This window comes from Engraulis encrasicolus, chromosome 24 (genome assembly GCF_034702125.1).
Source record: "Engraulis encrasicolus isolate BLACKSEA-1 chromosome 24, IST_EnEncr_1.0, whole genome shotgun sequence".
In the NCBI taxonomy this organism is placed as follows: domain Eukaryota; kingdom Metazoa; phylum Chordata; class Actinopteri; order Clupeiformes; family Engraulidae; genus Engraulis; species Engraulis encrasicolus.
Window position 1 is genome coordinate 46,771,871 of NC_085880.1, and position 10,000 is coordinate 46,781,870.

Below are 10,000 nucleotides of genomic sequence, written 5' to 3' on the forward strand. Positions count from 1 at the left end.
TCTCTCTCTCTCTCTCTCTCTCTCTCTCTCTCTCTCTCTCTCTCTCTCTCTCTCTCTCTCTCTCTCTCTCTCTCTCTCTCTCTCTATCTACTGCTGCCGCTGTCCTGCTGGATGGGCTAATTGCGCGTGGTGGTCATTATATAAACGCTAACTGTTTGCGTGTCAGCTCTGCGCCCCATATTTCACCCTGTCCTCCGGGGGGCTCTGACACCCCCTATAATTGCATAATGATATCAGGACCTTTTCATTTCTGCCCCCACGTCGACCTATCACATCGCAACAATCCAGTGGACGGCGCAAAATAAAAAGATCCAGACACAGCATTTCAGTATCGCGCCCCGTACAGTACGGAGTAAAAGGACCTCGCCCCTCTCACTTGGCCCGTGTTTAATTACACGGCGCTAATACGCTTGAAATGTGACCTAAATCTTTGCTTTGCTTTGCAAACTGTTTTGGTGTGGAGGCAGAGTAGAGTCTTTTCCAACGCGATGAAATCATGAGCTCAGTCCAGATGTGCATCTGTGTTGCTTATTGTTACATCACACCAGCTTGAACGTCAAATCCACCAGAGTGCTGTGGGATCCTCTGTGTGTGTGTGTGTGTGTGTGTGTGTGTGTGTGTGTGTGTGTGTGTGTGTGTGTGTGTGTGTGTGTGTGTGTGTGTGTGTGTGTGTGTGTGTGTGTGTGTGTGTGTGTGTGTGTGTGTGTGCGGACGGTGTCAGCAGTACAACCGGATATAAAAGCTGGTGTGTGTTTTGCAGAGTGTTTGTGTGTGTGTGTGTGTGTGTGGGGGGGGGGACAGTACAACAGGATGTAGAGGCTGATGTGTGTTTTGCATAGTGCAGAGTCATCAGGTCAAGTCAAGTGGGTTTTATTGTCAATTTCTTTACATGCACTGGTCATACAAAGAATTTGAAATTACATTTCTTGCTTTCCCATACAGATATAGATTAATCTAGGTAAGGACATAGACAGTATAGACATAGGCAGTACTTATACATGGACTTAAGACAGTATGGACATAGACAGTGCTCATACAGACATTTAATGTCTCCAATGATCTTCTTCGCTGTGTTCACAACGGTAGCACTTTACAATAACCTTCCGCTATAAACAGTTAACAAACAGTTAGCAAACAGTTAGCAAACAGTTAACTATTAGTTAACTAAAGGTTTACTATACATTTATAGGTGTATACTAAACACTTACAAAGTTTTAAAAATATATTTAGTAGTCCTTCCGTAACACTTAATAGAACATAATAATAAGTTACTTAATATATTATTAAAACTACTTTTATGATTAATTAATTGGCATATCAACAGTAACTTAAGCATAACAAGTGACTTATAAACTGTTAACTAATTATTACTTAATATATTATCATTATTAGTTGTAGTTTACAATTTATAGTTCAATATTAACTAAGTACTTATTATTTAATCATTAATACATTGTAATGAAATAATTTTTAAGTGTTAATATTAACTAAACTATTGTTAATTACTTATAAATCATTTAAAATATATGTATTAGTCCTTCCGTAACACTTAATAGAACATAATAATAAGTTACTTAATATACTATTAAAAATACTTTTATGATTAATTAATTAACATATCAACAGTAACTCAAGCATAACAAGTGACTTATAAACTGTTAACTAATTATTACTTAATAGCCTATATTATAATTACTAGTTGTAGTTTACAAATTATAAAGGAGGAGAGGAGAGGAGAGGAGGAGAACAGGGCAGGGGAAAAAAGAGGAGAGGAGAGGAGGGGATAGGAGAGGAGAGGAGAGGAGATGAGAGGAGAACAGGGAAGAGGAAAAAAGAGGAGAGGACAGGAGAAGAGAGCAGAGGGGGGGGGATAGGAGAAGAGAGGAGAGGGGAGAGGAGAGGAGAGGAGAGGGGAAGAGAGGAGAGGAGGGTAGGGGAGAGAGAGAGAGGAGAGGAGAGGAGAGGAGATGAGAGGATGGGAGATGAGAGGACGTGAGGGGAGAGGATAGGAGGGGACAGGAGAGGAGAGGAGGGGAGAGGAGAGGAGAGGAGGGGAGAGGAGAGAGTAGAGGGAGGAGAGAAGACGAGAGTGGAGAGGAGAGGAGGTGGAGAGTAGGGGAGAGGAGAGGAGAGGGGAGGGGAGGGGAGGGGAGGGGAGGGGAGAGGAGAGGAGAGGAGGAAGGGGGAGGGGAGAGGGAGGGGAAGAGAGGAGAGGGGAGAAGAGATGAGAGGAGAGGAGAGGAGAGGAGAGAGGGGAAAGGAGAGGAGAGAAGAGGAGAGGAGAGGAGAGGAGAGGGGAGGGGAGAGACAGAAAGAGGGTGGACAGAGAGAAGACTGTGTGCGCAAGAGAAAGAGAACAACTCCTCTCTGCCATTCACTCCTCCTCACCCATCTCTCCTTTCTTCCTCCATTCTATTATCATTCTCTTCTTTCCCTCTCTATTTTTTCTTCTCCTCTTGTGTAAATAGGCCTATGAGGGCCTAGTTGGCAATGGGATGGCACCTACTGTTGTACTCTTGTGGTTCAAGGCTGGTGGCCAAATATTTTGTTTTAGCAGTGGTTTTAATGTTTATTACATTATACAAAAAAGTGCACCTTCCCAATTTTGAGTTTTCAGTCATAAACAATCTTACGTTTTATATTGGTAAATATAATTGCACCTTTAAGTTAAAGTTTCTATTGCACTGAACTGTCTTCTATTTTCAAGTCATTGAAATAAATAAAATAAATCAGCTGATTTTACTGTGACAATTACTATTTGGTTCTTTTATTTTGAAACCGGCTGTGGCTTCCCTTGGAGCCGTTCACTCTGTCGTCTGCCGAGCCAGTCGAATTTTCTTTGGAGCTAGAAACAATCAAAAGAAAATATTTCGTTTTTTTATTAAGTTTAAGTTTCCTTTTGGAGTACGGAGCGTCCAGCTCTGTGAATGATGTAAAGTTTGAAGACTAGAGGCTTCCTTTCATCGAGTATTTGTTTTGTTTCAATTCGCATTATTCGCCCGGAACTTTCTAAAGACGTTGAGGGGTACACTTCAGGGGTACACCCGGCTGCACACCAGCTGTTTGGCGCCTCACTGCTGTGTGCCCAAATGTAGTCCTACGTCCTCAAAGAGAAACAAATCCTACCGTGGACAGACTTTCCACCGTTTCGCCAAAGAGCAGGCACTTCGGCGTGAATGAATTAATCACATCAAGAGGGATCCTCGTCCATATTTCAAGGTAAGATGCATAATTATGTCCAATACGCATTAGCTAGCACAAATAAGCTAGCTCGCCAAACGTGTCATGACTCATGCAGCCTAATGAAGCCTAATCAAAAAAAAATATGAATGTGTAATTACACAACGCTACATTTATATGGTATTTCCAGATCGCTATTTCAAAATTATGCTTTCAACTTTGTGTTAAGCGATCCGATGGCTTACCAGATGTGTTACCAGAACCAGTAGCATACTTGTGCCAAAATGAAGTTGTTTTGCTAACGAACTAAAATACATGCTGGTATTTATGGTTACAGATCAACGCTGAGACCGAGGTTTGATCTGAGCACGTTGAGAAGCAATGCTTTGTTAAGGTCACCCGTGGTATGACAACGCTAATAAAGGATGCTGTGCCTGCCAACTTTGTTCGCCTGGACTTCAGAGAAGCCAAAGAGGAGAATCATCATTCGCATACCGTGGTTAGTTTGTTCAGTCATAATTCAACTGGCATGTGTTAACCAAGCCTCTTTACAAAAAAAAAAAAAAACTGATAATAGTTTGCCATGGAATACATTTTACTTTAGACAAAAAACTTAATGCATGTGCTGGAGATATATTTGTTTGCATTGATCATGTACTCCTGAGTCATGAGCCAATGATTTCAAACTGTGATGTCATTACATTTCACTTAGCTGACACTTTCATTTTATTCAAAGCGACTTAGTTATTATATGTCAGGGTATTGTTTACAGTCCCTGGAGTAATGTGGGTTTAGGTGCCTTTTCAAGGGCACTTCAGCCATGGAGATGTAGGGAGCGGTCAGAGGGATTCGAACCTGCAACCCCCAGATTGAAAGACCAACTCTCTTACCACTAGGCCACGGCTGCCTCACCACTAGGCCACGGCTGCCCTGTGTATGTTATGACTCTCCTGTCCTTTGTGTTTCTTTTTCAGTATGGATTCCATGGAGTATTCCATCGAGTATTTCTTCTGTTTCAATCGTCTTGGTAAGGGAACTTGTCTATTTTTCCTCATACTGTTGTAACCTAAGTCTTATATTGTCTATCACTGCCAAATACTTCAGGTGAAACCTGCAATTTGTATTTTGTTTTGTTAATACTTAAGTTTGATGTTGGCTGGTTGAAATGAGTTCGGAGTATGCAGACTGTATTTCACATGCTGTGATCACGCACCCATTGCGCGCAAGGTGTAATTCTCTAGGCCTATACATGGGTTCTAAATGTTGTTTATAACCTGACTGCGCGAACCTAGCTGTGCACAACTCCACCTCTGATTGTTGGAAACCGCTGACGGTCAAAAACTTATCTCACATGTTTGGCTGCCAGTGTCTTGCCCCTCCTCATAACATTGTGTTGAACACTGTGAGGGCCCGTGTATAATTGCAAGGTTACCTCAATTTCAGTACACTGTTGTTATTTCATAGTATTCACCCTGTTTACTTGATAATGGTTATTTAACTGAATGGTATGCAATGCAGTAGGAACAAAGTGTTTGCAGGTTTGCAGTTTGCATAGCTTTTCTTTTGAGAAGATTGATTTTAAATTTTGCACAACTTTAAGTTTAAACTGATGATATTTGATAGGAATTCAACATTGTCCTGGGTGTGTAGCTTACGGCTGTAACTGCTATGATGCTTTTCTGTTATGCTGCTCTACAGCCTAGGCTACATGATGTGTCTGTCCCTATCAAATAAACCAAACTTAACTGATGACATACAGTGAGTCCAATATGTATTTGATCCCTTGCTGATTTTGTTGGTTTGCCTACTAACAAAGACATGATCAGTCAATAAATGTTATGATAATATGTATTCTAATATGGAGAGACAGAATATCAAAAAGAAAATCCAGAAATTAACTGAAGAGAATATATATTAATTTATTTCCATTTCATCGAGCAAAAGAAGTATTTGATCCCCTGCCAACTGATTACAGTTCCGGGCCCACAGACCAGATGGGCACTTCCGATCAACTTGTCATCTGAATTAAAGACACCTGTACATACTAACATGCATAAAAGACACATTGAATCAGCAGAATCAGTCCATAGTATGAGTGAATCAGTCACACTCCAACCTCACCAGCATGGGAAAGACCAAAGAGTGGTCAAATGATATCAGGGACACGATTTTAGACCTGAACAAAGATTAAATGGGCTGCAAAGTCACAAGAAAGAGACTGGGTATTAATGACCCAGCTGTTGATGCATTTCTTCCAAAATGTGAGGAATACAAAATGACTATCCATCAGCCTGTCTGGGGTTCTATACAAGATTTGACCTTTTGTAGGGATTTGATAATCATGAGAACAGAAATAAATCACCCTAGAGCTGTACGGGATGAACTAGGCAATGATATCAAAGCTACTGGGACCAAAATCACTGAGAAAACTACTGGTAGCACTTAATGCCACAGAGGTTTAAAATCCTGTAGTGCACACATGGTACCTCTGCTTCAAAAGGAACCTGCGCAGTCCCACCTGAGGTTTGCCAATGAACATCAGACTGGTCTAGGATATGATAAGGAGGTGCTGTAGTCAGATGAAACCAAAATCAAGCTGTTTGGCATTAACACAATTCAATGTGTTTTGAGAAAGAGTACTGCTGTCTATGATCCCAAGAACACCCTCCTCACCATCATGCATGAAAGTGGTATCATTATGGTTTGAGGGTGTTTGTCTGGCCAAGGCACAGGACAACTTCACATAGTCAATGAATGGATGGAGGGAGACATGTAATGTGCAATCCTGAGTGCAAACGTCCTTCCCTCCACCACTACACTGAAGGGTGGGCCATTTTTGGATCTCCCAACATGACAATAATACACAACATACAGTCAAAGCAACGAAGGAGTGGCTCAATAAGAAGCATATTAAAGTCGTGAAGTGGCCTAAACAGTCTCCAAATATTAACCCTATAGTAATTCTATGGAGAGAACTGAACCTCCCATTTGCCAAGCTACAGCCACAAACCATGAATGTTTTAGAGATAATGTGCAAAGAAAAATGGGCAAAAATAGTTTCTACTATATGCACAAACATTGTCATTAACTAAAAGAAGCATCTAACCTCAGTGCTAGAAAACTAGGACTTTGCCACAAAGCACTTTATCTTCTTTAGCTAGAGGGGTCAAATACTTATTACCCTAAATTAAATACAAATAAATTAAAATATATTATTTTAAGTTATTTTCTGGAATTTCTTTTTGATATTCTGTCTCTCCATGTTTGAATACATATTATCATAAATTTATAGACTGATCATGTCTTTATTAGTGGGCAAACGGGCAAAATCAGCAAGGGATCAAATACATATTGGACTCACTGTATGTTCACATAGGTGAAGTTTTTGAGCTGGATCTGGATTCTGCTGAGGATTCGTCGACTACTAGATGGCGAGCCACCCACTCATTCGAATGTGATCCTGTTCTACATTGCGCATGGCATATTTGGTAGGATTGTGGCCTGCTCGTGTCACATCACTGACTATGACTGACTTAAACGCCTTGAACTGAACTGCTTGAAAGGAGCTATTTTTCTTTTTGAACAACTTAAAGGAACTCTCTACATCGTCTCTTGAGGATTTAAAGGACAATTCAAATTTTTTTTTGAAATGTTCAAACCTTTTTTTTGGGGGGGGGGGGTAATTGTAAATATTTAAACTTTTCAATCTCTTACTTGTGATGTTTTTATTTCATTTTGTTAATGCCCATTTTATTATTTTTCCCTATATCCTATGTTTGTATATAAGAATGTCATTCTTCATTAGGGTTGCATACAATATTTTCTATGGATACATGATTATTTATAATGATAAATAAATAATAATAATTATTATTATTTATGCAAGATGGACATTTGACACGAACATTATGGTTTTCCCCGTTCATTTTGCTTTCGATATCCTTTCCTTTTTGTTTTGGACTGTTTCAATTCACGGGACGTCACTTTAATCCTCCAAAGGACATTTTTGGAGTGAAGCAGCCAACTCTCTTGAATTACTGCTCTTGTCGGCTTGCGCTCGCCTCTGTGGATCTAATAAGGACATAAAAGGACAGAAACTTAATGTTTTGTGTTAAGGCTACATTTTTATGTTAGAAATTATTTTTGTATTGTAAGGGAATTTGATCTGGGAAATGTGTGTTGTGACCCTGGCAAGTTCTCTGTTTTGTAGCGTGCTGGGGTTTTTGATTTGACATGCTCTAATATAAATGGTGAAAATGTTGTAGAAACATATTGTATGTTGTCTTTTAATTGGTATCTTTTTCACTCTACCCAAAGCCTAGTGTCACATTCTGTAGCCCATTGATCCTGGCCTACCATTGACGTGTACCATACTCAGTAGTGGGTAACAACAGTTTAACATCATTGATAATTCTCTTCTCTGTTTCTAACAGTGTGAAAATGTATTTCTTGAGACCAATTGAAAATCATTTGTACTGTGATCATTTCTAGTGATACTGTCCAATTTCTGGAAATAGGCTCATATTACACATCCCCTTGAGTTAAATTATTGAGTTTTACCTTTCTCCTCCTGTATGTTCAACCGTTCTAGTATGGCAGTGCAAATTTTACCTCCATGCTAGCAGTTAACATTGAGTCCTATGAGACCAGCTGGCGGCTAGCTGGTCTCAGAACTCAATGTTAACTGCTAGCTTGGAGATAAAAATTGCACTGCCGTACTCAGAGAACGACAAGAAGTACAGGTAAAACAAAAAATAAGGGAAAGGTAAAACTCAATAACTTGACTCAAGGGGAGGTGTAATATGAGCTTATGTCCAAAAATGGGACAGTATCACTTTAATGTTACATATTAACTAATCTCAACCAACTTCACCATAAGGTTCCCCATTCTGAATGTTAAATATTAGTTATATATTAATTAAGCTCAACCAACTTCACCATAAGGTTCCCCATACTGAATTTTAAACATTAGTTATATATTAATTAAGCTCAACCAACTTCACCATAAGGTTCCCCATACTTAATTTTAAACATTAGTTATATATTAATTAAGCTCAACCAACTTCACCATAAGGTTCCCCATACTGAATTTTAAACATTAGTAAAACATTAGTAAAGCTCAACCAACTTCACAATAAGGTTCTCCATGCAGAATTTTAAACATTAGTTATACATTAATAAAACTCAACCAACTTCACCATAAGGTTCCCCATACTGGATTTTAAACATTAGTAAAACATTAGTAAAGCTCAACCAACTTCACAATAAGGTTCTCAATGCAGAATTTTAAACATTAGTTATACATTAATAAAGCTCAACCAACTTCACCATAAGGTTCCCCATACTGAATTTTAAACATCAGTAATACATTAATAAATACTATACATAATTATTATTAAATGATTTATAAGTAATTAACAATAGTTTTAGTTAATATTAACACTTAAAAAACATTTAATTACAATGTATTAATGATTAAATAATAAGTACTTAGTTAATATTGAACTATAAATTGTAAACTACAACTAATAATTATAATATATTAAGTAATAATTAGTTAACAGTTTATAAGTCACTTGTTATGCTTAAGTTACTGTTGATATGTTAGTTAATTAATCATAAAAGTATTTTTAATAATATATTAAGTAACTTATAATTATGTTCTATTAAGTGTTACAGAAGGACTAATAAATATATTTTAAAACTTTGTAAGTGTTTAGTATACACCTATAAATGTATAGTAAACCTTTAGTTAACTAATAGTTAACTGTTTGCTAACTGTTTGCTAACTGTTTATTAACTGTTTATAGCGGAAGGTTATTGTAAAGTGCTACCTNCACAACACGCTGGAGTGTCTTCCTGTTTTTCTCCGTGCAGCTTCCTCCCCACACTGTGATGCAGCTGGACACTACGCTCTCTATGGTTCCTCTGTAGAATGTTGTCATGATGGAGGGTGTAGCACTTGCCTTCTTTAGTTTGCGCAAGAAGTAGAGACGCTGATGGGCCTTTTTCGCCAGTGATGTAGTGTTGGTGGTCCAAGAGAGGTCGTCGCTGATGTGCACTCCAAGGAACTTGGTGCTGCTCACTCTCTCCACAGCATCGCCGTCGATGGTCAGTGTTGGCAGTTGTTTTTGGACCCTCTGAAAGTTGATAACAATCTCCTTGGTCTTGTTGACATTCAGCAGGAGGTTGTTGTCTTTGCACCATGTGGCCAGCAGGTCTACTTCTTCTCTGTAGTGAGTCTCATCGCCCTTGGTGATGAGGCCCACCAGTGTTGTATCATCCGCAAACTTCACTAGATGGTTAGTGCTGTGGGTCGTTGTGCAGTCGTGTGTCAGCAGCGTGAACAGCAGGGGGCTGAGAACACAACCTTGCGGAGCCCCCGTGCTCAGGGTCAGGGTGCTTGAGGTGTTATTCCCTACCCGTACTGCTTGTGGTCTTTGCATCAGGAAGTCCAGCAGCCAGTTGCAGAGGGAGGTGCTGAAACCTAGTTTGTCCAGTTTTCTGATGAGTTGTTGTGGTATTATGGTATTGAATGCTGAACTGAAGTCAATGAACAGCATTCTCACATATGAGTCTTTATTGTCCAAGTAGGTGAGGGCTGAATGGAGGGCAGAGCAAATTGCATCCTCCGTGGATCGCTTGGCTCGGTATGCGAACTGGTAGGGGTCCAGGTTGGGGGGTAGGGTGGCTTTGATGTGTGACAGGACTAGCCGCTCGAAGCACTTCATGATTATGGGCGTCAGTGCTACAGGACGGTAGTCATTGAAGCATGATGGTGATGATTTTTTTGGCACGGGTATGATGGTAGCAGCTTTGA

The 10,000-nt window shown here is 39.5% G+C and overlaps 1 protein-coding gene and 1 long non-coding RNA gene across 6 annotated transcripts in view; one reads left to right on the forward strand and one right to left on the reverse strand.

Annotated features, from left to right (window-relative positions):
- The window catches only part of grid1a (glutamate receptor, ionotropic, delta 1a), a 655,667-nt gene that overhangs the window by 644,203 nt on the left and 1,464 nt on the right, over positions 1 to 10,000 (reverse strand). The gene's annotated exons all lie outside the window — the stretch shown is intronic.
- On the forward strand, positions 3,005 to 6,709 carry LOC134441798 (uncharacterized). Of its 2 annotated transcripts, XR_010033202.1 has the most exons (4): positions 3,005 to 3,219; positions 3,518 to 3,679; positions 4,155 to 4,207; positions 6,557 to 6,709. It is a non-coding gene; the product is annotated as an uncharacterized LOC134441798 (long non-coding RNA). The 2 variants fall into 2 exon arrangements; XR_010033201.1 differs by lacking the exon at positions 3,005 to 3,219 and having other exon boundaries at positions 3,420 to 3,679.